Source organism: Scyliorhinus torazame, chromosome 1 (assembly GCF_047496885.1).
Source record: "Scyliorhinus torazame isolate Kashiwa2021f chromosome 1, sScyTor2.1, whole genome shotgun sequence".
NCBI classification, from domain to species: Eukaryota; Metazoa; Chordata; class Chondrichthyes; order Carcharhiniformes; family Scyliorhinidae; genus Scyliorhinus; species Scyliorhinus torazame.
This window is the reverse complement of record NC_092707.1, coordinates 305,554,075-305,581,842: the sequence shown is the minus strand read 5'-3', so window position 1 is coordinate 305,581,842 and position 27,768 is coordinate 305,554,075. Positions and strand designations below refer to the sequence as shown.

At 48.6% G+C, this 27,768-nt stretch overlaps 1 long non-coding RNA gene across 1 annotated transcript; it reads right to left on the bottom strand.

Annotated features, from left to right (window-relative positions):
* Positions 1 to 13,410: 13,410 nt before the first annotated feature.
* On the bottom strand, positions 13,411 to 26,309 carry LOC140388622 (uncharacterized). Its single transcript, XR_011934284.1, has 3 exons — positions 26,218 to 26,309; positions 26,010 to 26,076; positions 13,411 to 13,599 (listed from the first exon to the last, which is right to left on the bottom strand). It is a non-coding gene; the product is annotated as an uncharacterized lncRNA (long non-coding RNA).
* Positions 26,310 to 27,768: the final 1,459 nt, after the last annotated feature.

Below are 27,768 nucleotides of genomic sequence, written 5' to 3'. Positions count from 1 at the left end.
ACACGCAACGTGCAGTCCTGGTACGAGAGGAAACCGAAAAACAGGTAGAGGCATTGCAGCGCAGTGTAGTGACCTGAAGGCAGCGTTAAAAGCACTCCATGCTGCCACCACGGAGCAAAGACAAAGCTCATTAGACCACGCAAAGTGCTGGAAGCAGATTGCAGAACTGCAATCTCTGCTTTCAGTTCAAAAAGGATTCCAGGAAACCTTTGGATCACAGCTAGATGAGGAAGACGGCCCTGATTGGGAAGAATTGAGTGAGACAGCGCAGAGATATGTTCAGGGTACATGTGCGCAGGGAAAGCCCCAGAAGAGGAAAGCGCCCCAACCCCCCACAGAGCAGATAGTTCAGGCTCCAATGAACCCAGTCGCCACCCACCGCACAGCCACATCGGACAACACAGAATTTCTGTACACCACCCACTTAACAGTGACCCAATTACGGGACGCGTGCGATAAAATCAAACCATTCCTCCCCACCTCAGACCCCCACCACCTCTTTGCCAGAGTTAAACAGCAGGCTACCATGTACGGCCTGGATGAGTGAGAGCAAGTAAATCTCACAGTTTTGAGTTTAGACCCTTTGGTCGTAGCAGCCCTTCCCGACCCACAGAATGTAGGAGGAGGCACCCTTTCAGAAATGCATACCGCGATCCTTGACGCAATCGGGTATAACCGGGGTGACCCCGTAGATGGCCTCAATAAGTGCAGGCAAATGAAAACCGAGCACCCCACAGCGTTTGCTGGACGCCTGTGGATCCATTTTGCAGCAGTTTTTGGAGACTTGGACCGCGCCCATTTGTCCCCAGACAGCATGGCCAAATGGACCCGCACCCTTATCTCCCATGCCACAGAAACAGGACAAAAAGCTTGTGCCAATTATGATCCCTCAGAGGAGGCTCATAATGAGAAATGGGTTGTAAAAAGATTGTCCTGCGCCTGGGAGCAATCTGTTCAAAACAAACCCACGAATAAAAATCCCGAAGCACAGCAGGCAGAAGCAGACATACACACAGTTAAGGCACACCAGAACCCCACATGAGTGAATGAAGGCAAGAACAGCCCCACACAAAAGTCACAGGAGTGTGACAACTGTGGACAGTTAGGACACTTTGCATGAGAGTGCAATGCCCCACAAAAGCAACAGAGAGCCCAGCAGACAGGCACTCTAAATAAAACCAGGACAAAGCCAATACATAGCATTAGCACCCGTTCAGACCAGACAGACCTGAACGGAACAGACTGACGGTGTTCGGGCTCCGCCAGTTGGGTCTGCGACACCCTTTGGGATAGGTCCGGCCAGCCAGTAGTTGCAGCAAAGATACGGGGACAGCCCATCGACTTTCTCTGGGACACATGAGGGTCCAGCACCACAATAAATTCCTCCACCATATTCCAGAAAGAAACATGGCCCACTACAGCCACCATCACCCTCAGCGGCTTTACAGGCCACTCACAGCAGAGACACATGCATCAATTTTATGAATTCCCACAACCTGTCCTTTGATCCAGTCAACCAATGTGTCTGGAGAATGGCAAAATCCGCAAGAGCCCCCGCAACGCTTACAATATGTGAATACGCAAACAAGATTAACACAGTAGGCGAATTTTGGTTTGACCCGACCACAATTAGCACAGACAAGCAGGTTAGGGCAGTTCTGCAAAAGCACAGGACAGCATTCGCGACCCACAAACAGGACTGTGGCCAGATGACTAGTTCCGTTCAAATCACAGGACCTGACCCTAGACCCCAAAAGCAATACGGATTTCCCCAAGAGGCAGAGGGAGAAATCGCAAAAGTTATCAACAGCTTATTAAAGCAGGGCGTACTCAGATCAGTAGCCTCCACTAATAATGCCCCGATTTGGCCAGTGAGAAAGCCCGATGGATCATGGCGACTGGCCATCGATTACCGGGAACTCAACAAAGTCACCCCTGCAGCAGCCCCCACGGTAGCCACAAGTCCCGAGACCATGCTCAAACAGGGACTCAACTCACTATACTTTACGGTTTTGGACATCAGTAATGGATTCTGGTCCATTCCATTGGCAAAAGCGTGCCAATACAAATTTGCCTTCACTTTCAAAAATCAGCAGTACACGTGGACATGCCTTCCACAAGGATTCCACAACTCCCCCTCCATTTTCCACCGACAGCTGGCAAATGGCTTGTCAAAGTTTTCTCGCCCCGAATGTCTGGTCCAATATGTGGATGACCTATTACTGCACTCAGACACCAAGGCAGAGCACATCGAGCTTCTGGCCGAAATCCTGGAACTCCTCCAAGCAATTGGATGTAAAGTAAACCCCAAAAAGGCCCAGATTTTGGAAAACAAAGTGCTATATTTGGGTACAATTATCACGCACGGTAAACGCGAGATCGAGCACAAAAGGATTGACTCGATTGCCAAATTGCCCCTTCCCCAGAACGTTTCAGCCCTCCGGTCATTTTTAGGACTGGTTGGCTACTGCCTAAACCACATTGACGGTTTTGCCAGCAAGGCAGCACAACTCTCGCACCTCCTAAAGAAAGGAGCCCCCTGGGAATGGCTTCCGCAGCATACGGATGCTGTGGACTCTTTGAAAAGAGCACTCATCGCAGCCCCCGCACTATATTTCCAGACCCTCTTTCCCCCTATGCAATAGAGGTAGCAGGCACAGACCGCACCCTTTCGGCCGTGCTCCTCCAGGAACGACACGAACAGTTAAGGCCTGTGGCTTACGCCTCCAGAGTCTTAGATGCTGTGGAGCAGGGATTTTCAGCCTGTGAAAGGCACCTGCTCGCTGTTTTTTGGGCAGTACAATATTTCTCATACATAACCGGACTGAACCCCATCACAATCCTCACAGAACACACCCCCACTCAACTTTTACTGGACGGACGACTTAAGGACGGTACAGTCAGCCAAATAAGAGCAGCCAGATGGACCCTTCTTTTGCAGGGATGGGTCATCACTGTTAAAAGGACCAAGACCCTCACTTTCTTAGCAGATAACCTACAGTACCCAGGCACCCCCCACAAATGTGAAATCATCTCACCACACCACAACACAGGCCCCTTTATTGCGAAAACACCCCCCAGAAAGATAGGTTGTTCACCCCAGAGCCCCAAGCACACAGACACGTGCGAACCCATAAGAATATATGTGGATGGATCTTCCACAATATTAGAAGGGAAGCGCATAACAGGATGCGGCATTTATGTTGAGGATGCGCAGGGACGTGCCCTAGAGGAAATCGCAATAAAACTTCCAGGACACTTTGGCGCGCAGGCGGCAGAACTAGCAGCCATGGCGTACATTGTAGAACACCCAGATTCCTCCCCCAGCCCAGCAGACATATACTCGGACAGCCTCTATGTCTGCAACAGCCTTACAGAGTTCCCACCCCTGTGGAAAGCAAGAGGATTTGTTTCCGCAGACGGAAAACCCCTCCCCTCAGTCCCATTGCTCGTCACATTTTAGAAAAAGCCCAGGGCAGGACTTTTGGGATAGTCACGTTCGAAGTCACTATCGTTCCTCCCGCCCTGGAAATGTAAAAGCCGACGCACTGGCAAAAGCAGGTTCCAGGCAGGGATATTTTTGGACACCCCCCAAAAGCGCACCAGTGAATGCAGTTCAGGTCTCGCAGACTAATATCGAGGATTTAGTGCAGGCCCAGAAGTAGGATAACAATCTCAGTGAGATTTTAAAAGGAAAATTTACGGCACCTTACGATAGATTTAAAAATGCTCTGACCACACATGACGGTGTGGTGTTAAAAGACACCCTTTATGTGGTTCCTGAACAGGACAGGAATCAGCTCATTTGTTTGTTCCATGACAGTCATGGACATCAGGGAATTGATCCCACTATCCCACCTCAGGCAGCTCTGTTGGTGGCCAAGTTTAAAAGAAGACGTAATGCACTACGTTGAGAATTGCCTTATCTATGCCCAGAACAATCCGGACAGATACGCCAAGAAAGCTCAACTTAGTCACACCCGCCCCTTTAATGGCTCCTGGATTAACCTCTAGATTGATTTTAAAGGACCATTGCCCCCTTGCAGGAATGGTTATAAATATGTACTCGTTGTGATAGACACGTTTACAAAATGGGTAGGGGCATTCCCATCCAGAACGAACACGGCAAAGACCACAGCCAAGATCTTAACCCACCACATCTTTACGAGATGGAGTCTCCCCCGCGGCATTGAATCCGACCAAGGTTCCCATTTTACGGGACGTGTCATGACGAACGTCCTCACGATATTTGGTATTGCCCAAAACTTCCACATCGCATACCACCCCCAGTCGAGTGGTATCGTGGAGCGCATGAATTGGACCTTAAAAGCTACCCTCAGAAAAATGGTCCAGCAAAACAACACCACTTGGGATTCAGTCCTCCCTTTTGCACTGATGTTTTTGCGAAATACGGTTTCAACATCTACAGGTTACACCCCACACACCCTCATGACCGGACGCCCCATGAAAGGCACATAATTTTTATTGGGATTAGATTTGTCCAGCCCCGAGGTGACGGCCCTCACACATGAGAAAGCAGTAGAACAACTGGTAGAGAATGTTAAAACGGCTCAGCTAGCAGCCACAGTAAGATTAGGCACACGGAAGAAACAGAGCAAGGCCTGTTTCAATAAGACAGTACATGCGACTGAGTTTGAGGTAGGACAGCAGGTCATGCTCTCCATATACAACCCCAGCACATTCCTGTCACCTAAATATTCGGGTCCGTACTCCATTGCGGGCAAAGTAAGCCCCTCCGTGAACAAAATAAAGTACCCCAACGGAAAGACTGCGTGGTTCCATATTAACCAGCTTAAGGCATATGGACCACAGTCGAAGCACACACACCACGTCATGCTCGATGCAGCAGACCACGGCCCGCCCACAGCCAACGTAACCCTACCCTCCCCCAACACGTCGAGCGCAGCCATGGACTCAACCCCGACTGCACCCCCGAGCTAAACACTCCGCCCCGGAACGCCCACAGACTGCAGCAGTAGCGACAGCGACTGTGACACTGACAACAGCCACAGCACGCCTCCCTACTATCCCCATGCAACAGGACCCACACCCAGCGAATCTAACCACGATTCGAGTGATCCCTTCCTCATCACATTCCTCAATAAACCCCACCAAAGACCACCGCCCTACGATTACGACCCCGACTCCGTCCCCACAGAACTAGACGCCACCTTTTGGCACCGAGATAACTCATACAGACTCATCCGAAATGACGAGATGGACCCCAAATCACACCATGCAGCCCTATCAGCCCTGATACATTCGAGAGTATGGCATCCGGGAGAAGATGACGACTTTGAGTCTGACTCCCAAAGCGAGAACCCCTTTGCGACCCTGTTCGCAACTGATAACTGAGGTGTCCAGATGATGTTTTAAAAAGGAACCACTTGGGAGAAAACGGTGTCCTTTCTGATGGAACCTGCAGCATGTTGTTTAATATTGTTTGAAGCGGTATTGTTAAATGTTGTTTGTAAGATCGGAAAATTTTTCCACCACCCCACACCTTATTTGTCTGCAGAAACCTTTGAGAACTTGCCCGCACGCTCATCGGCAGAAACCGCTGAGAGCTTGCCAGACCCCCGTTCGTAACTGCCCTTCTGGTTTGAAGGTAGAACCAATACAGCAACCCCCCACGATGACTACATTTTTGCCCGTTCTTGTCGGTTGCTCAGGCAGTGGAGAAATGGCATCGGGACCCGCCCTGCCTGATGACCCCCCTCTGGTCAGCTACGCTCGGGTAGAGAACACACGGCATTGGTCGCCGTCCAACCCGGGGATTCCATCCAACTCTTACCCATCGCGGCCCATACACACCTCATTTCGGCAATTTTCGTTCGGTTGCCATCCCTACGCTATTTACATCCTCAAACATTTGGATGGTAAATCGCATAGTCTGCAAGATGGCTCGCACTGTTTCAGTATTTTTAAATGTGTCTTGTCCTGAATATTCGGGGTTTTTTTAAAATGAGGGAGTCACACATGGTGACAAATTGTAAAGGGAGAATTGGCACTGGAGGACAGACATACTAACAGACTAGATATTAAACCAAGATAGTAACAGACACTATGCCTGATCCCACAGAACTCCAGAAGCTCCAGCGAAGAGAAGAGAAGAGAAGAGAAGGAAGAACCATGAGGACATCCTCCGTGTTGCTCATCACCCTAATGAACATTTGGTTGCACGCGAACGCGAACCCCCTGACCCCATCCACCATCTTGGTGTGACAGGTTTATAACCTGGTACTCCCTGTCCTACTTAATAGAATCCCTATTAGTGTTGGAGATACTCTGCTGCATCGTGCAGACTATCCGTCTGAGGAAATGGCGAAGGAGAGCCTACCGCGCTCGGACCCCAGTATATAGGATAAGATCCCCTATTTTCGGTTATGACCAGACCCCCGACCCCCGCGATCTATACTAAAGAACATTTGTTTTCGTTCTTTTTGTGAATAAAGAAATGTGTTTCATGAGCGGGGGCAGCACGGTAGCCTTGTGGATAGCACAATTGCTTCACAGCTCCAGGGTCCCAGGTTCGATTCTGGCTTGGGTCACTGTCTGTGCGGAGTCTGCACATCCTCCCCGTGTGTGCGTGGGTTTCCTCCGGGTGCTCCGGTTTCCTCCCACAGTCCAAAGATGTGTGGGTTAGGTGGATTGGCCATGATAAATTGCCCTTAGTGTCCAAAATTGCCCTTAGTGTTGGGTGGGGTTACTGGGTTATGGGGATAGGGTGGCGGTGTTGACCTTGGGTAGGGTGCTCTTTCCAAGAGCCGGTGCAGACTCGATGGGCTGAATGGCCTCCTTCTGCACTGTAAATTCTATGATAATCTATGATTGTACAATCCTGAGCTTGACTGCCAAGCCAGGAAAAATGTGAATAATGCTGCCATGATTTTGTGTGTATTGTTTAGGAAGTTAGTATGATCGAATGTTTGAGTGAGTGTAGTTTATTAAGGACAGTTAGAGGTACCGTTTTTCTTATTTTGTAATGCATGTCCCTGTTTTGACATAGCGCCACTTAGAATTGTCAGTAAAAAAAATTCTTGCATAGTTATGGTCAGTGTAGAGGCCATAGAAGAGTGCTCGCTGGGCCAGGGAATGAAGACAATGCAGTCATGTGATCCTTCACGCTTCGCGTTAGGATCACAAGGAGGGAGTGTAGCCACCTGAGTTGGCCACTTCCCAACTTAAAATGGAGGACAGCAAAGGGTGAAGGAAAATTCAACCTACACAGGCAAAAACTAGCAGGTGCAAGTTACTGTGTATTAGACTCTGCAACAAACCAGACAGCATCGATACAAGCAGCCATCTGCATAGTAATGTAGCAGCCATCTACATAGTAATGAGCGATCCCCGGGAACAATCGAAAAATTTAAGGTAAGCAAAGCCAAATCAGACTCCTCAGCGCCAGCAGGAGCCAACACAAAAGAGGTTAACGGACACTTAAAGACCGCCCAACAATCAGGGAACAGCTCCAGTATTGGAGAAATAGAACCAAGCGATTGGAACGAAGTCCAATCACTTGAAACCAGGTACGGGGTCCGCCCCAAAAGGCAGGAAGCCCCTGGGGACTATAAAGCAAAGCCCCCAAGTTCAAATCGTCCTTCTTGACAGGGTCACTCAGCAACGCGAAGCAACCCTTGACAGTGACCTGTCCGGCGGCCTCCAAAGAAGTAAGTCTCAAGTCAACGCTCGCTACGAGATAGGCGCTCATAGCTACCAGTCCATACCAGCTTTTGAATCCTGCAGTTTCAGAACCCGAACGAAAGGCCATTTGTTCCCCTGACCTGGTGGGCCAGTCCGAAGCTAAGTATAGGCCTGTTAGTTATAGAAATAGCCTAGAAAGTAGAGTTTATGCATGAGTAGCGATTTACTGTGTATAATAAATGTGTATTGATTTGAATCTTACTAATTGGTGTATTGAGTTATTGATCATTACTTGAACTTGAACCTCGTGGCAGTATCATAAAGATACCTGGCGACTCGAGAGCAAAGGTTATAAAACAGAGCCAATTGAACCAACCAAAAGTTAGCAACAGCTCGGAGCCCACAGTTCAGCCAGCGCTCACTGCTCCGGTGAAAGCGGGGGTGGGGGTTGGGGTGGGGTTGCGGTGTCCGTGCCCTTGGCGAGTCCCCACTAGTCAGTGAACTTAGAGGTGATCAGAGCTTCCCGTGCGTGCTGACCCTGGCACGCACATTTTTCGGCCTCCCGTGCCTGCCTGGGCCCCATGTGCTGTCCATCTTCATCCTCCCCCAAATCCTTCTCATTGGACAAGGCCTGCCGTTCATCCTCCTCCAACACGTCGCCCCTCTACTGCGCGATGTTGAGGAGGACGCAGCAGGCTACCACGATGCGAGCGACTCTCCCAGGGTCATATTGGAGGACCCCTCCAGAGCGGTCCATGCACCTGAACCGCATCTTCAGGAGGCCGAAGCATTGCTCAATAATACCCGTTGGGCGTCCTTGTAGCAGGTCTCCACTTCGGTCTGCATCCCGTCAATCACCCTCAGGACCCAGGGCGTGTGAATTGTCTCAAAACAGGACGGCCTCAACCGGGACCTTGGATTCATGTCGCATTACATTCACCCCCCACTATCTGGCCTGGGTTTGCGAAATCCTACCAACTGTCCTGGCTTGAGACAATTCACACCGCTTTAACCTGGGGTTACCCCTCTCTCTGGATCTGTGAAGACTTAATTACCTGCAAAGGCTCGCATTCAAAGTATTGTATTGCATCTTGATTTTGTCTATACATATGTTTCTGCAACCTACCTCTTCATTCACCTGAGGAAGGAGCAGTACTCCGAAAGCTAGTGATTCGAAACAAACCTGTTGGACTTTAACCTGGTGTTGTAAGAGTTCTTACTGTGCTCACCCCAGTCCAATACCGCCAGCATCTCCACATCAGGAGGAAAGGAGATGACGCTGTCTCTATATTAAGAGCCTCAGTGATCTGCTTTATGCAACTGAGTACTGTAAAGTGTGAGGTGTTCATCAAACATTAAGAAGCATAGTCACCTTGTCAGACAAAGGCAATGTGCTCCTTGCTGTGCTCTGAGGTTACAGTTCTGGCTCCAACAGTTGGTGGATATCAGTCAGGGTCTCATTCCTGAAGTGAAGATATCTCAGGCATTGGTCCGTACTGTCATTGAGGTGAGAAGGTTGCTCCATAAAGGCCTCATATTGAAAGCTTTTCCTCTCCTCTTCCATCTTCCAGCACCTTATCCTGCTCTGCATGACCTCTCTTCATTCTCCCAGCCATCCTTGATTCCAAGAGGAAGGTCTACCAGGCCTCCCATGTCCGGAAACGTTTCAGCGCAAGTTTTAAAGTCAACCAAAAAGACATTTCAACAGCAGCCGGTCCACCCACTGCGGACCAGTTTAGGCCAAATGTGCAAACGCAACAAAAAATATGTAGAATTTCACAAACAACCAGAAGAAATAATTCAAGCTGTAGGTTGGTCACGACCCCTTTAAGTATCACTGGTTGTGAGTGTGGGCTGCTCTTTCATGCTTTTTCACATTGTGTTCAGCTGAGTGAGGTTAAGACAAGGCTTCAGCTGGTATGTGGCTTTCGTAAAAAGTGGCGCTGGCATCAAATTAGCATTGCACATAGATTGGCATCTTAGTCTGCTGGCAACCATGAAGTATTTGTGTTCACTCCAGTGGCCTCCGGAGCACTTCCTGTTCGAAGTATGAATGCGAATCAAGTACCTCAATCAGGTAACGGCAACTGCAAATGGAGTTCTACTTCAGCAACGTACCTTATATCCTGAATTTAAAAAAAAGATTTTCAATCGCACCAACGTCGCTTTTCAATTTCTAGATCTGTATTTTGAGGGGGAAATTGCCCAATTAAAGCGTTAATGTGCGCAGCACACTCTGTGGTCTTGCTTCCACGAGGAACTGGGTTGAATTGTCCAAACATGTTTCACTTTAGACCCTAATTAGCCATGAGAGTGATGAGACTTTCATTTCATTAGTTCCAGCTGGATTGAAAGCCATGTGGTTGAAGTGTTGAAACTGTAGTGCTCCAGCCCAGCGTGCCAGCAAATCCCCATGTTAATCTAAAATGAAAAGCCAAAAAAAAAACTGCTGGGAAGCTGAAACAGAGACAGAAAATGCCAAAGTACATAACTCAGTCACTACCTGGAAAGAGAAAATACAGATTAACTGTTGGGTGTTAAACCATTCCTCGGATCTAGAAACTATAAAATAATCAACATCAACAACTTGTATTCACATTGTACCTTTTACATCGTAAATAGACTCGAGGCGTTTCACAGGGACGTTATCAGAAAAAGTCTGACACCGAGCCGACATGAAGAGATATAGGGATATTGAGGGGGAAAATTAGTCAAAGGTTTTCAGGAGGGATTTAAAGGAGATGAACGAGGAAGAGAAGGAGAGAGATTTAGGGAGAAAATTTCAGAGTTCAGGGCCTAGGCATGGCCACCAATGGCGAGAGAGAAGAAAATTGGGGTTACAAAAGATGCCAGAGTAGGGGGAAGCGCAGATATTTTGGAGGGTTGCAGGGCTGGCTGAAGTTAGATATATGGACAGGCGAGGCCATTAGAGAATCTGAAATCAAGGATGAAAGTTGTAGGGTGAATGAAAAAGAACGGCTTCAGTCTTCCCAATAATTAATTGGAGGATTTTTTTATTTCGCTAATGGTGGATGTTGATTAAGCAGTCTGACAAATCCAAGCTGTTTCTTATGGTCGAAGGGAAATAAAAAGAGAAATGGAAGTGGCGGGTGAATAAAGGCTGTGGGACCGGGCAGCCTTCACTTGGGAGAATCGGAGGTGGTTGGAGGCAACTGCTCTCTTGAGGGTGTGTGTGTGTGTGGAGTGGGGAGGGTGAGTGTAGAGATGGAACAGGAAGGGAATTATTTGGATGCAGTTTGTGTGGGACCCCTACCGCAATGAGTGTCAGTGTGTGTGGAACCTGCACCTCAGTGAAGGTCAGTGTATGAGGGTCTCCTATCCCAGTGAGAGTCAGTGTGTGTGGAACCCCTATCTCAGTGAGGGTCAGTGTGTGTGGAACCCCTACCCCAATGAGAGTCAGTATGTGTGGAACCCCTATCCCAGTGAGGGTCAGTGTGTGTGGAATCCCTATCCCAGTTAGAGTCAGTGTGTGTGGGAACCATACCCCAGTGAGAGTCAGTGTGTGTGGGACCCCTACCCCAATGAGAGTCAGTGTGTGTGGAACACCTATCCCAGTTCGTGTCAGTATGTGTGGGACCCCTACCCCAGTGAGAGTCAGTGTGTGTGGGACCACTACCCCAATGAGAGTCAGTGTGTGTGGAACCCCTATCCCAGTTAGCATCAGTCTGTGAGGGGACCCCTACCCCAGTGAGAGTCAGTGTGTGTGGGACCCCGACCCCAGTGAGAGTCAGTGTGTGTGGGACCTTTACCCCAACGAGAGTCAGTGTGTGTGGGACCCCTACTCCAGTGAGAGTCTGTGTGTGTGGAACCCCAATCCCAATTAGTGTCAGTGTGTGTGGGACCCCTACCCCAGTGAGAGTCAGTGTGTGTGGAACCCCTATCCCAGTGAGGGTCAGTGTGTGTGGAACCCCTATCCCAGTTAGAGTCAGTGTGTGTGGGACCCCTACCCCAGTGTGAGTCAGTGTGTGTGGAACCCCTATCCCAGTTAGAGTCAGTGTGTGTGGGACCCCTACCCCAATGAGAGTCAGTGTGTGTGGAACACCTATCCCAGTTCGTGTCAGTGTGTGTGGAACCCCGATCCCAATTAGTGTCAGTGTGTATGGGACCCCTACCCCAGTGAGAGTCAGTGTGTGTGGGACCCCTACCCCAGTGAGAGTCAGTGTGTGTGGGACTCCTATCCCAGTTAACGTCAGTCTGTGTGGGACCCCTAGCCCAGTGAGAGTCAATGTGTGTGGGACCCCTACCCCAGTGAGAGTCAGTGTGTGTGGGACCCCTACCCCAGTGAGAGTCAGTGTGTGTGGGACCCCTACCCCAATGAGAGTCAGTGTGTATGGGACCTTTACCCCAGTGAGAGTCAGTGTGTGTGGGACCCCTACCCCAGCGAGAGTCAGTGTGTGTGGTACCCCTACCCCAGTGAGAGTCAGTGTGTGTGGTACCCCTACCCCAGTGAGAGTCAGTGTGTGTGGGACCCCTACCCCAATGAGAGTCAGTGTGTATGGGACCTTTACCCCAGTGAGAGTCAGTGTGTGTGGAACCCCAATCCCAATTAGTGTCAGTGTGTGTGGGACCCCTACCCCAGTGAGAGTCAGTGTGTGTGGGACCTTTACCCCAATGAGAGTCAGTGTGTATGGGACCTTTACCCCAGTGAGAGTCAGTGTGTGTGGAACCCCAATCCCAATTAGTGTCAGTGTGTGTGGGACCCCTACCCCAATGAGAGTCAGTGTGTATGGGACCTTTACCCCAGTGAGAGTCAGTGTGTGTGGAACCCCAATCCCAATTAGTGTCAGTGTGTGTGGGACCCCTACCCCAGTGAGAGTCAGTGTGTGTGGAACCCCTATCCCAGTGAGGGTCAGTGTGTGTGGAACCCCTATCCCAGTTAGAGTCAGTGTGTGTGGGACCCCTACCCCAGCGAGAGTCAGTGTGTGTGGTACCCCTACCCCAGTGAGAGTCAGTGTGTGTGGGACCCCTACTCCAGTATAAGTTAGTCTTTTGGGGAGGAGGGTCTAGGTTTGCCTGCTCACAGTCGAATAGCTGCACCAATGTCAAGCGCCCTCTAGGTGGTTTTGTGCGGGGGAGAGGGAGGGAGCGTGTACTAAAAGGGATTCATTCTAACCGACAAAATAGAAAAGTTAAAACCTGTTAAATACATAAATGACCATGGCCTGTACCATCCGAGCTCTGGCAATACTCAGGGCATTGCTGTTGCGCACAAAGGTTCTCCAAACCCAACATTGCAATGTATTTCTCCCAGTATCTTCTGATCCAGGCTGTTGCAGCATGCAGAGTCCACATGCTCCAGTGAATGTCACCCACCTACCCAATCACCTACTTGTGACAATAAAGATTATTAAGATCCTTAAAATGAAAAAGTAGGCCTACATTAACACGAAAATGAATTTACTGTGAAAAGCCCCTAGTTGCCACACTCCGGCGCTTGTTCGAGTACACTGAGGGAGAATTCAGAATGTGCAAATTACCTAACAGCATGTCTTTCGGGACTTGTGGGAGGAAACCGGAGCACCCGGAGGAAACCCACGCACACACGGGAAGAACGTGCAGACTCTGCACAAACAGTGACCCAAGCCAAGAATCGAACCTGGGTCCCTGCCGCTGTGAAGCAATAGTGCTAACCACTGTGCTAACGTGCTGCCCTACAGAATGCAGATCACAAAGAAAACGTGTGTGTGGTGATTTTATAGGATAGACTTGCAGACCACAAAGGTACAAACTGACAAGAGCTTTATTGGAAAGGTGTTTACTCTACAGATTGTTAGGATAAACTGGCCGATTGCCCGGGCAAATAGCCGATGATGTCATCAACATGTCACATGATCAGACTCTTACAGCGACCTTGTTCCAACGAGGAACAACATAAACACATAACATGCGCCTCCTCCTTTACATTAGAGGTCCCTGCAATGAAACACAGTACAATATTATCAATAAAAATTTACCCTATGAACAATTAATAAACACAACAGTCAATAACGTAGACGTTTCAAAGAACATCAATTTCTGTGTGGTTGTCGTCAAACCTCAGGCGTCTGCTTTTTCATGTTGACTGCAACCTCTGGTGTTTTTTGTTTAGGTTGGACAACGCCTGTAGTTGTCTCAACCTGAGTCAATGTATTTTTCGGAGGTTGACTCAGTGTTGAAGTTGCCTCAATTAGGGTACTGCCTTCTATAGTTGTTTCTGGTATTGTCAGGCTCTCATTAATGTCTAGGTCTTTTTTAACATAGAACATACAGTGCAGTAGGAGGCCATTCGGCCCATCGAGACTGCACCGACCCACTTAAGCCCTCTCTTCCACCCTATCCCCGCAACCCAATAACCCCTCCTGACCCTTTTTTGGACACTAAGGGCACTTTAGGATGGCCAAACCGCCTAACCTGCACATCTTTGGACTGTGGGAGAAAACCGGAGCACCCGGAGGAAACCCACGCGGACACGGGGAGAACGTGCAGACTCCGCACAGACAGTGACCCAGCAGGGAATCGAACCTGGGACCCTGGCGCTGTGAAGCCACAATGCTATTCACGGTGCTACCGTGCTGCCCAAGTCTTCACTTGGGACAGTTTGTTGCAGACTCTTGGTTGACTCTGTCTCAGGCAAACTAGTTCTAGTTGCTAAAATTTGCTCAGGTGGCCTTCACCACACAACATCATCCCGAGTTTGAACGGTGTAGGAGACCCATCCTCTCTGTGCTATGACAATAGCAGGTATCCACTTCTCACTGGTGGTGTAGTTCCTTACCAATACTTCCTGATCTTTCCGAAAAACACATGGCGGAGTTTTCCATTCCTGAGATTAAGTGTTGACGCCGAGGCAGGATTCGTGGACTTCCACGACAGCAAAAAACAGGGGTGGCACCTGGGCCAATTCAATGACTGTTGAGGGGCTGGCACTGGCACCATATGGAACACAATCGATTCTCATGAGAAACGGTGCCGGATTCACCAGATTTGCAATTGACACTCAGGAGGCTGACAAGCCCGGGAGAATTGTGATTTGGCATGAAACCACCGCTGACCACAATTTCGGCATCAAAACCGATTCCCGCCCAATCGCATTTCCCAATTCTGTCGTTGGCCAATGGAGAATCCCGCCCACAGTGTTTAGCCCTGTCCTCACATCACAAAACCTGACATTGCTGTTTCCTCTCAACAATTTATCTTGTCTTAGGCGGCTTCAGTAGATCAAATGCTGTGTGTAACTGATGTTTTACCATGAGTAATGGCAGAGAACGTTGTGTTGTTGAATGTGTTTCATTCCTGAATGAAAAGCATATGTCTTTTGAATGGTCTGGCAAAATTTATATGAACTCTTCTATATGAATTTCTATGTCTTTCTGGCCATTCCCATTCCCGCTAGTGGCAGTAGGTTTTGAACCTTTGCACAAACCACATGTCTGCCTTCTCCTTGGTTTCACTATTGAGACCTGGCCACTAAAAATAGCTCTGGCTATCTCCTTCATTCTTACTATCCCACAACAACCTTCAGGAAGTTTGTTGCGGACACATTTCCTTAACAATTGGGGAATGGTGGCCCTCATTCCCCAGAGGAGATAGTTTGAGTCTTCCGCTAACATATGACTTCACCCGTTTACTCCCGTGATGTTGAAACAAAGTACCATGTCCATAACCTCTGACAGGAGTGGATTATTTCTGGCATACCCCTTACTTGTCCTGTGGTTACTGGACTTTGATTGATTTCTTCAAAATAGAAAATACCAGTCAAACTACACTCTTAGGTAATGGTGATCTAGAGAGTCCATCAGCATTCCCACGGAGATTTGATTGATATTTTTTATCATGTATGTATTGGATTGGATTGGATTGGATTTGTTTATTGTCACGTGTACCGAGGTGCAGTGAAAAGTATTTTTCTGCGAGCAGCTCAACAGATCATTAAGTACATGGGAAGAAAAGGGAATAAAAGAAAATACATAATAGGGCAACACAACATATACAATGCAACTACATAAGCACCGGCATCGGATGAAGCATACAGGGTGTAGTGTTAATGAGGTCAGTCCATAAGGGGGTCATTTAGGAGTCTGGTAACAGTGGGGAAGAAGCTGTTTTTGAGTCTGTTCGTGCGTGTTCTCAGACTTCTGGGGCGAAATTCTCCCGAAACAGCGCGATGTCCGCCGACTGGCGCCCAAAACGGCGCCAAACGGACGGGCATCGCGCCGCCCCAAAGGTGGGGAATGCTCCACATCTTTGGGGGCTGAGCCCCAACATTGAGGGGCTAGGTCGGCGCCAGACGAATTTCCCCCCCGCCAGCTGGCGCGGAAATGACATCTCTGGGCGGCGCATGTGCGGGAGCGTCAGCTGCCGCTGACAGTTTCCCACGCATGCGCAGTGGAGGGAGTCTCTTCCGCCTCCGCCATGGTGGAGACCGTGGCGGAGGCGGAAAGGAAAGAGTGCCCCCATGGCACAGGCCCGCCTGCGATCGGTGGGCCCCGATCCACCGTGGGGGAACCCCCTGGGGCCAGATCGCCCCACGCCCCCCCTCCCCCGGAGCTCGCCCGCGCCGCCTTGTCCCGCCGGTAAGGTAGGTGATTTAATTTACGACGGCGGGACAGGCAATTTATCGGCGGGACTTCGGCCCATCCGGGCCGGAGAATCGAGCGGGGGGGCCCGTCAACCGGCGCGGTGCGATTCCCGCCCCCGCCGAATCTCCGGTGCCGGAGACTTCGGCAACCAGCGGGGGCGGGATTCACGCCTGCCCCCGGCGATTCTCCGACCCAGCGGGGGGTCGGAGAATGTCGCCCCTGTATCTCCTGCCCAATGGAAGAAGTTGGAAGAGTGAGTAAGCCGGGTGGGAGGGATCTTTGATTATGCTGCCCCCTTTCCCCAGGCAGCGGGAGGTGTAGGTGGAGCCAATGAATGGGAGGCAGTTTCGTGTGATGGACTGGGCGGTGTTCACGACTCTCGGTCCTGGGCCGAGCAGTTGCCGTACCAGGCTGTGATGCAGCCCGATAGGATGCTTTCTATGGTGCATCTGTAAAAGTTGGTAAGAGTTAATGTGGACAACCCAAATTTCCTTAGTTTCCTGAGGAAGTATAGGCGCTGTATATGCTGACAACAGCATCTCGGTCTCCTCCGGAGGTCCCCAGCATCACAGATATCAGTCCTCAGCCAATACGATTCACTCCACGTGATATCAAGAAACTGCTGAAGGCACTGGATACTGCAAAGGCTATGGGCCGTGATAATATTTTGTCAATAGTACTGAAGACTTGTGCTCCAGAACTTGCCGCACCCCTAGCCAAGCTGTTCAATTACAGCTACAAAACTGGCATCTATGTTAATGTGGAAAATTGCCCAGGTGGGTCCTGTACACAAGAAAACAGACCAAATCCAACCCAGCCAATTACTGCCCTGTCAGCCTACACTCCATCATCAGCAAAGAATTGGAAGGAATCATCAACAGTGCTATCAAGTGGCACTTACTCGGCAATAACCTGCTCACAGACACTCAGTTTGCGTTCTGTTAGGGTCACTCAACTCCTGACCTCATTCCAGCCTTGGTTCAAACATAGATAAAAGAGCTGAATGCCAGAGGTGAGGTGAGAGTGACTGCCCTTGACAGCAAGGCAGCATTTGACCGAGTGTGGCATCAAGGAGCCCTCGCTAAACTGGAGTCAATGGGAATCTGTGGGAAAACTCGCCGCTGGTTGGAGTCATAACCGGCACAAAGAAAGATGGTTGTGGTGGTTGGAGGTCAATCATCTCAGCTCCAGGACATCACTGCAGGAGTTCCTCAGGGAAGTGTCCAAGGCCCAAACATCTTCAGCTGCTTCATCAATGACCTCCCTTCCATCATAAGGTCAGAAGTGGGGATGTTCGCAGATAACTGCACAATCATCAGCACCGTTCGCGACTCCTCAGATAATTAAGCAGACCACGTCCAATACAGCAAGACCTAGACAATATCCAGACATGAACTGACAAGTGGCAAATTACATTCGCACCACACAAGAGCCAGGCAATGACCATCTCCTACAAAAGAGGGTCTAACCACCGCCCCTTGACATTCAATGGCATTTCCATCGCTGAATCCCCCACAATCAACTTGCTGGGGATTACCATTGATCAGAAACTGATCTGGACTAGCCACATTAATACTGTGGCTACCAGGGCAGGTCAAAGGCTAGGAATCCTATGGCGAGTAAGTCATTTTCTGACCCCCCAAAGCCTTTCCACCATCTACAAGGCACAAGTCAGGAGTGCAGTGGAATACTCTCCACTTGCCTGGATGAGTGCAGCTCCAATGTCGCCAATGAGAAGCCTCAAAAAGGTGAGTCAAAAGTAATGTATTTCCTATGCACAGCCAGGACCGTCCTGAGATGCCGGCTCCTTCCTGGGCCAGCTTTTAGCTCGGGGATTAATGAGCCCAGTGTTGGGCGCCCGCTCCTCAGGGAGCACGTAATCCACGAGCCCCAAGGGAAGATCAATCGATTCAACCCAGTGGGTCTCATGGGGTTATAACAATTTCCTTCAATACAGGTATTGGGAAAAACTTTTGATTCCAAAAATAATGCCTGGAGCTCCCTTCCCTCTCTGTGCATAGTTAATTTCTGCTTTGTGGAAGGATCTTGATGCAAACGCAATTGACTTCCCTTCACCATTGGGCCTTATGTGAGAAACCATTGCTCCCACCGCATACGGTGATTTGTCACAAACCAGTTGCAAAGTGTGTCAGGGCTTCTGACTTTAGTAATGCCTCCTCAGCTTGTACAAAGCTTCTCACACTGATCCATCCATTTCCATTTCCTGTTTTGACACAATAAGTTGTGTAAAGGCTTGAGAATATTTGCTCGATTAGGGACAAACCTTCCATAATAAATTAATAAACCCCCCCAAAAAATCGAAGTTGATTTACATTTCAAAGTACAGGTGCCTCAGTTATGACTTTTACTTTTGAAGATGATTTGTGTAGTCCCTTTACGTCTGCGACGTGTCCCAAGTATTCAGTGGAAGACTTGAAGAATTCAAATTTATTCTTCTGTACTCGTAGCCTTCATCTTCTAATCTCAGGAGAGTAGCATCTAAATCTCGAAGATGCACGTCTTTATTCTTTCCAGTAACTAAGATATTGTCTAAGAAGCACTGGACTCCTTCTAGTCTGCCTTGAAGTTGATCCACGGCACATTGGAACAACACAGGTGTGGAAGTGATGCCACATGGAAGTCTTTTATATCTGGATTGCCCTTTGTGTGTCACGATTGTCAAATATTGTTGTGAATCTGGATCCACATTTATCTGGAGATAAGCTTGATTGAGGTCAATTTTACTGAAATGCCCTTTTTAACCACGGGAACCTTTTCCCTCAATTCAGTTTTCCATTTGATACGCTTGGGACGGGATTCTCCGACCCCCGGCTGGGTCGGAGAATCGCCGGGGGGGGGCGGCGTGAATTCCACCCCACCGCTCCGACGCCGGCTGCCGAATTCTCTGGCGCCGGTTGTCAGACGGGGGCGGGGATCACACCGCGCCGGTCGGGGGCCGTTGGCAGCGGCCCCCCCGGCAATTTTCCGGGCTCGATGAGCCGAGCGGCCGCCCGTTTTCGGCCAGTTCCGCCGGCGTGGATTAGACATGGTCCACACCGGCGGGACCTGACTTGGAGGGCGGTTAGCGGGGTCCTCTGGGGCGATCCGGTCCCAAGGGGTGCCCCCACGATGGCCTGGCCCGTGATCGGAGCCCACCAATTTGTGGGCGGGCCTGTGCCGTGGGGGCACTCTTTCCCTCCACACCGGCCTCTGTAAGGCTCCGCGATTGCCGGCGCGGAGACCAAACCCCCTCCACATGCGCAGGAAACACGCCGGCAGTTCGGCGCATGCACCAACTCGCGCCGGCCGGCGGAGGCCCTTCGCCGCTGGTTGGTGCGGCGCCAACCCCTCCAGCGCCGGCCTAGTCCCCGGAAGCGCGGAGGATTCTGCAACTTCCGGGCGGCCCAACGCCAGAGTGGTTCACGCCGCTCTTTGCTGCCGGTACGGGCCGCCCCGTCGATTCCGGGAGAATTCTGGCCTTGGTTCTTACTTTTTATACTTCTTTTTTGAAACTCCTTCGGCCAACACGTACCTTCAATGCGCTCCCTTTTTCCCTGCATTTTGCAGATTTGCATCAGCAGTCTGCTGCTGTGTGCCCAGTTTTTGCACATTGGTGTTTTTTGCACATCGGTAGCAATTTTGAACCTGTGCCTGTGATTGGGTCTCAGCCAACATTGTCTGGATTCTAGCGCTTAGACTTAATTGTTTGGCTTTCTTAGCTGCTAATTCCATGGAGATTGCAGTTCTACAGCCTTCTTTAGGTTTAAGTTGCTTTCTGTTCACAGCCTTTTTTGGGTAGCTTTGCTTCTTAACCCACACACTCGTCTGTCTCTAATAGCGTCGTTCAAGACATCTCCAAATTCAAAGTATTCTGCTAATTTCTTCAAAGCAGTTGTGAACTGTGCGACTGATTCACCATTTTGTTGTTTACATTTCTGGAACCTGAACTTCTCGGCGCTAACCAATGGTTTAGGTGAGAAGTGGGCCTACAATATCTCCACAATCTCATCATAGGTTTTCGAGCCTGATTTTTCTTGCTGCGCCAGACTTCGCAGGTGGAACGTCTCGCTCGCTCCCCCCCCCCCCCACCCCCACCCCCCCCCCCCCCACCCCCCCCCCCCCACCACCACTGTATTCAGGAAAGTTGGAACTACAATATCTGCTGCAATTTTATTCACTTGGACAAAATAATTGAATCTTGCAGTGCATGGGCTCCATGTTCTCGGTGTTCTCAACCTGTGGTCCCACGGCCCCAAATATTCCTGTCATTTTTATCATGGAAATGTTTGTGTAAGCACCATATGCCAAAATATTTTTAGCATGACCTTGCTTCTGTTTTCAAGCAAAGTACCGCTGAGATTGGACTGTCTCCTTCTGAGTTTTGGAACACCCCAGCTCTAAACTATTGTTGCAGGTACTTGCTAATCACTGTGCTCCCTGTACTGTTCCAGATCTTTCATGGTAAAGCAAGTTTCTTTTCAATATTGTTTCCTCTGAAATTTCTGTTTAAACTTTGGTTCCGCCGATGGCTGCTACTGATATTAGGCACCCCTCCATCCCAGCTTTGTTGGAGCAAACTTTTTAGCTTCTTAATCCTTTACGGATGTCTACGGATGGATCAATGGTTTTTCTATGTTTTTTTACTTCTCCGGAATCCTGCTTACATGGTTCCGATCTCCTCGTCGCCACTTTTCTTTGTGGTATTTCTAAAGGATAGGCTTGCAGACCATGAAGGTACAAACAAACAAGAGCTTTATTGGAAAGGTGTTTACTCTGCATACGATTAAGAAAGACTGCCCATCTCCTTGTGCAAATGGCCGATGATGTCGTCAATGCGTTACGTGATCAGACTCTTAAAGTGACCTTGTCCAACTAGGTACAAAACAGTGTGGATTTTGGAAAAAATAGGAGATTCACTTGGAGTTCAAGTCTACGCAATATAAATTGGAAAGTTAAGCTTGTGAATTGGAGCCTGTGTGTTTGCCAAAAAATACTGAAAACCAGGTCACAATTGAAGTAATGATATGACCTAAGGGAGAAAGCTGAATTTTTAGCAAGAATTAGTTAAAGAGGCAAAGACATAAAAATGGTTTTATCATCAAGCAATGTTGTTCATCAGGTAATAACTTATTACGTCAACTTACTAAACTGTGGAATATGATTTATACAGTGGATTAGATTTCCCTTAAATTAGTTAATAGAAAATAAATGCTACATTGACCACTGCAAAAGCAAAATTAACTTCCCGCTTTTCTTGACTGGGATGTGTTCATTTCTAGCATTGAATCCGAGCATGGAAAAGTACTTGCACTTGATTTCTTTGAATTCTTCAATTCATAAGTAAAGCAAAGAACCAGCAATTGTATAAATAAACATAAAAAATGGGAAAGAGAAATGAACAAACTTACAATTTATTGTACTGCAGTATACCAGATAGCAATTTATAACCTCAACTGCGCCTTCAGTGGGAATCACTGAAGAGAGTTGGTTTGCTTATTATAGTGTGCCTGGGACACTAACAAGGTGAGTTGACCTGGACCACTCCATAACACAGCTGCTAGCAGCACTGGCAGAGACCTGGGACAGGGTACTATCTCAGCCAAGGAATGATGTGGGGTTCGAGGAACTCTCATATGCTTCTTTTCCTTTCGGGATACAATAGAGTTACTGTTATCAAAATTTAATTTAATTCATAGCATGTGTATTTCCAAAAATGTCCTTTCGTTTCTTTTCAGGAAATATGCACCACATTTGAAATGTTATTGCTTATCTCACATCTCGAAGGCAGAAAGCCCAACAGAATGAGACATTCTGATTTCAGTCAAATAATAAAGGCGCTTGGCTATGCCCGAAGTTTCAGTGATTTTCCTTGTTTTATTTAATCACTGTTTTCACATATCAAAAAAAACAACATACACTGCAAACTTAACACTAACACAAAGTGCTTCATTGCACAATGCCGTTAGTAAGTAATGTATTGTCTCGTAGTTCTGCATAAGAATATTACACCACCATCTTGCAACAATAGCTTTACAAATAAACATTGAGGGAATAAAAGGCCTAACCACATTTTCATTCTCATTAACCACAGCATGGTCTAACATGATTCGTCTGTCTGCTGGTTAAACTGCTGTGTAGCATTTACTAGCAGCTGTTTGATGTGTTTTATGGCAGGTGATATATGGAGTGGGAGTTTCAGTAGTCGTAAACAGCAACACTGTATCACAGTGTGGTTTAGGCATATAATGGCTAGTCTGTTAAAAAGGATGGTAATACTTGCTTGAGGGTAACAGCGCTGACAATTTAGATTTTAAACAGTTTTCCCATCTTGAAAAGAAATGTAATAGACAAACCACAAAGCAGTAGATGCTTTAAATTAGAGCTACATTGAGCAGCAGTGCCTCATAAGATCCATTTACACTGCAATTGTTTTACAATGAAAGAGCAACTTTAATCTGGATATGGATAAAAACAAGTTCTACATATGAACTGACATATATATGATCATAGGTTTGACTGTTGAAGTTGATTGATATAATTCAGGCAACTGTTGGAAAAAATCTTAAAGTTTCTGGCAGATTTTACGGTGAGCAAATCATTATTATCTTGTCTTCTTACTCCGCAGTAAGTAACAGGGTAATTTTTTAATGAAGTGAACAATGTTGGCTGTACATTCTCTCAATTGTTATTTCTTTCCATTGACTTCACAAAACAGCCAGCTGATTCAATCATGGTTAAAAATAATATTACCCACCCCCACAAAGACAACTCCCGCCCCCCACAAAGACAAAATCACCCCCCCCCCCCCCCACAAGGACAAACTCACTCCCGCCCTTCCTCAAAGACAAAGTCACCCCACCCCCTCCATTAAGGTTTAACAGAGGTATCCCCATTCTTGCTGATGACAAATAATAGCTGTACAAATAACATGCTGGAGCTGTCATTTTTACCTAGCTAATCACTGTTCTAATCCTTTCAGTTCTCCGCTGCCTGCACTGGAAGACCTCACGATGCCATTGATTGAGGGAAAAGCACTGTCCATTTTATCTCTTGCAGCCAATCATGGTGTTGCATTGTTATACATTTTGTAGAGAAATAGGAACGATTTGTTTTGAGAATATACATCCAGGGGGTCACATTTTATTGCCGCACTGCAATCATGCGCCGAGTAATAATGGCCCATAACTTTTGGGTCCCCAACTAACTCCCCTGGGCTGGGGGCCATCCAACAGAAGTGATTTAAATCGCAAACTTTGGATTGTTCTGCCAGTTTTACCCTGATAGTTACCCCGAAAGAGTTGGAAGGGGGAAAAAATTCAAACTCCAGAGCAACTATTTCAGAAACCCAGACCTATCCTCTCACAGGGCCCCCTGCACAAACACGATCCCCAAGGGGACCCACCACACCACCCCCACCACCCGTCCTGACCCCTCCGCCTCCCCTTCCTCCCCAGCCTGAGCTGACCCGCACCTCTCCCGGCCTGACCTGACCCTGCCCCCTCCGCACCTGCCCTCTTCCCCTCCCCCCCCACCCCCACCCCGGCTGACCTGATCCCTCTCTGACCTCACCCGGCCCGACCCCCCAACCTCCCCGGATTAACCCCCCCCCCTAATCCCTCCAGGACTGACCCCCGCTGCTGTGCTGAAACCCCTCCCTCCCAGACTGAAAGCCCTCCCTCCCTTCCAGACTGACCCACCTCCCTCCCTCCTGGACCGAGCCAATCACCCGGACCGACACCGCCGCCCCCCCCCCCCCCCCCCCCCCCCACACCCTGCCACCACCCCAGGGGGGAGTGGGAGTGACTTAGCTCGCTGTGCTCCAGTTATTCCATGACAATCCTACCGGGAGCGTGCTTTGCTGCTTTGGTCTCACCCAGCCTGAGTGAGGCAGATTGGACGAGACAGGGGCTTTGGACTTACAGCGCAGTTAAGTCTGGGAGAAGGGTGATCTGACAGAGACTGCCACTCTCCGGAAGTTATTGGCCAATGCATCAGTCTGTCAGCCACATGGAGAGATGCAAAGAATAGACTTGATGAGGCTTTTTGGCCATTTTGAACTCATGGGAATCAGAAGATGTAACTCATGGAAAGAAATTGATCGCAGTTTGGAGTAGCATGAGACCTACCCTGGCTAACGTCCCTCTTTACCCCCACTCCTTCCCACACGGACTGAAGTTCAACAGGCCCGAAGAAGAGAGAATGGAGTGGAAAAGAGCAACATAATGCAATTCAATTTTCTCCTGCCAATTATTTGCAGAACTGGTTTTGAGTTCACTGATTTTATATGTCTGTAAACATTATCTATTTGTGCAATGTATCTCTGCATTTCTGATGTTCTGGTTCCTCACCTTTAGAAATGTCATATCCTTGGGGGTGATTTTGCGTGCACATGCATCCTCAGTGCGACTGGCGAAGAGGGCACAAAATCGCACAAGAACTGGAGAACGAGATTCTTGCCGGCAAGATCTAACTTCTTGATTTTTCACAACCCTTGCCAGTGATGTAACGAGGTTCATGTCCACGAAGGGCGAGAACCTCATGTTAATACATTTTGAGACGTTTACATATAATTAGCGAGCCCCTGCCACGTGACTCTTCATCACTGAATCTTCAAACCTTGTCGACATGACGCCACATCGGGGAGGTTTGCAACGGGTTTTGAGAAACGAGATTCAGTCGAGGGTATATCCCCGGGAGTGCAAAGATAGGTATAGCCCCCAGGTGAGAGGGACATAGCCGGGAAATGCCTTAACGCTGCCCCTGGCACTGCACCAAGTGCCAACCTGGTAGTGCCGTTCTGTGTCAGGGTGGACCTTTTGGGGGCCCTATAATAATAATAATAATCTTTATTATTGTCACAAGTAGGCTTACATTAACATTGCAATCAGGTTCCTGTGAAAATCTCCCAGTCGCCACATTCTGGCGCCCATTCAGGTACACAGAGGAAGGATTCAGAATGCCCAATTCGCCTAATAGCACGTCTTTTGTGGGAGGAAACCGGAGCACCCGGAGGAAACCCACGCAGACATGGGCAGAACGTACACATTCCGCACAGACCATGACCCCAGCTGAGAATCAAACTCGGGTCCCTGGCGCTGTGAAGCAACAGTGCTAACCACTGTGCTACCATACCGCCAATGGGGTGGGGTTCCTGTTTTGTTTGTTGGGGGAGGGAGGCCCCCAATGCTTGTGGGAGTAGCTGTGGAGGGTGGGTTCTTGTTGTGCTGATTGAGGCGCCCTTTAAAAAGGGTACCCCTATCTCTGTGGAGCTGCCTTTGCCGGCTCTATCAGGCCCTCCTCCAGCCAGAGTAAGCCACGCCCACTGTTTTTTTTTTCAGACCGGCTCAAAATCTGGAGTAAAAAATCAGCTGTGCTGCTTGAGAGCCTGGCAGTGACAAAATATTGGCAAATTCCACCCAAGGTCGCTCCTGAATTGCTGATTGGGGTAAAGTTGGGAACATAGCATATATTGTAGTTGCAAAACCACACCTGGTTGCTGATTGTTCACATAGAACATTCCACAGTGAATTTTTTTGAAACTACCTTTTTCCACCTCCCTCTGAGGGAGATGGGATGGGCATTGCCTCTTCACCTTCTCCTTGTCCTGATAGGAATGTAAGCCAGCGTGTGTCAGAGTCATTTGCAAATTCCCATGTGTTTTGGGTGTACAGATGCCAGACAGCTAAATTAACGCTAATATTTAACTTTGAGGTTGCATTTGTGTTCTCTGAAAGTGTAAATTTTAAAAATTTTCACTCTTCATACCTCAAAGCAGCGGGTGCTTTAAGATGGAGCTGCATCACTTTCTGTTCACACGACAATTGTTTTTAACCTGAGGCGGAGGGAAACAAAACAACAGCTTTACTCTGCGACACTGGTAAAGCAATTTATATACCAGAACCCAAGTTTTCTCGAGAACATCAATAAATGTTGCAGGATAACTGTTTGCCTGAATGTCTTGATCAGAGCTTACCAAAGGAAAATAATTTGTCCGTCTTATCTCTTCCCCTGAAGTAATAACTTTATAGAATTCTGGACAGAACACCCATGAAGAACAGCATGGCTACAATCATTGCTTACTGCCATCATTATCCTGGTCTTCATGGGTGTCAGCAACTCCCTGTGATGTCAATAATGGCACAGTCAACCAATCAAATAAGTCAATGGATTAGAGCATTGTGCTGTTGCTGCAGTAAAAACCTGTCGTATTTAAACTCAGGGGGTTGAGTGTGCGATCAATTGTTGAACTCAGCAAGTTCTACTCCACAATCGATCATATACTGGGTCCCGCTCAAGGAAAACAAACCACTTCTTACCACAATGTCAGCATAACACTATCAGACCTGACTCTTCCCTCCAGCAGCTGCAGGTACACATCCAAGGAGGTTTAAAACATGCACTGAAATCCTAAGTTATCTCCAAGCAAGTTGTGCAACTTTACAGCAGAGATTTCAGGCATGAAGTTAGTCCTGGGCACAATTTGATCACAGGCATAGATGTTTATGGGGATTATAGGCACAAGGCGGAGGGGATTACCAGAAAGCCTGCCCAGCCTATAACTGATCTTTTTTTTGCAAAAGGTTCTTCTGTGTTCCAAAGGCCTGAATTTTACGTTCAGCGGGCAGGCGGTGCCACACGTAAATTTGTGTGAAGTCACGTCAGACTGTGCACGTGCGCAATACTGAGGTTGGCGGGCACACATGGGAGTTGGAGCTATGCCCACCAATAATTAATGGGCCTATTAAGGTTATTAAAAAGCCTCTTGACCGAGATTTTACATTGCCCGTGCAATTTTGTGCTTGTTGCTCGGGCCAAACGGGTAAGCGGATAATTTGTTTTTTTCATGATGTCATCCAGGGGCAGGATAAAATCAGTCCAGAGCATTGCCACTGTGAGCAGTGATGTGTTTAGGACATAGTTTGCTGTTGATTCCTTCGTGAAACTTGACAGCTTTATCTGTTTTTAGCTTCAGTCTTTGTATTGCTAGCCTTCATTCAGGGCTCAGTTCTGTCTGAGGCTCCTGGAGGATTTACACCGTGTGGAGCCTTCCAGTCTCCAGACAGCTTTCTGTTTCTACAGTGATTGGGATTGTCCACTCCACTGTTGGCAGCTTCTCTGAGGAGGCAGACAGCAGCAGATCAGAGAGGAGGCCAAGGCTCCACAGGCAGCACCTGTGAGATGAGAGGAGCAGGCGTAAGGAGAGCAGATCCAGCATGGAGCGCAAAGTGGAAGGGGCTGCGGAAGACACCTCTATCCTGCAGCCAGAGTGTCCAGGTAGCGATCCAGCCACCTCAACATGTCTGAGGTGCAGAGCCGAAGGAGGCTCCATCTCTCCAGGGAGACTGTCCTCCATATATCAGATAACCGGGCCGGTGATCGCCTCCAACTGAGTGGGTGGCCATCCCATGGCAGTGGCTCTAAAGGACACCGTAGCCCTTAACCTCTATGCCTCCAGCTCTTTTCAGGGATCAGTGGGGGATCTATGTGGAATGTTCCAATCTGCTGCGATTGTATCAAGCTGGTT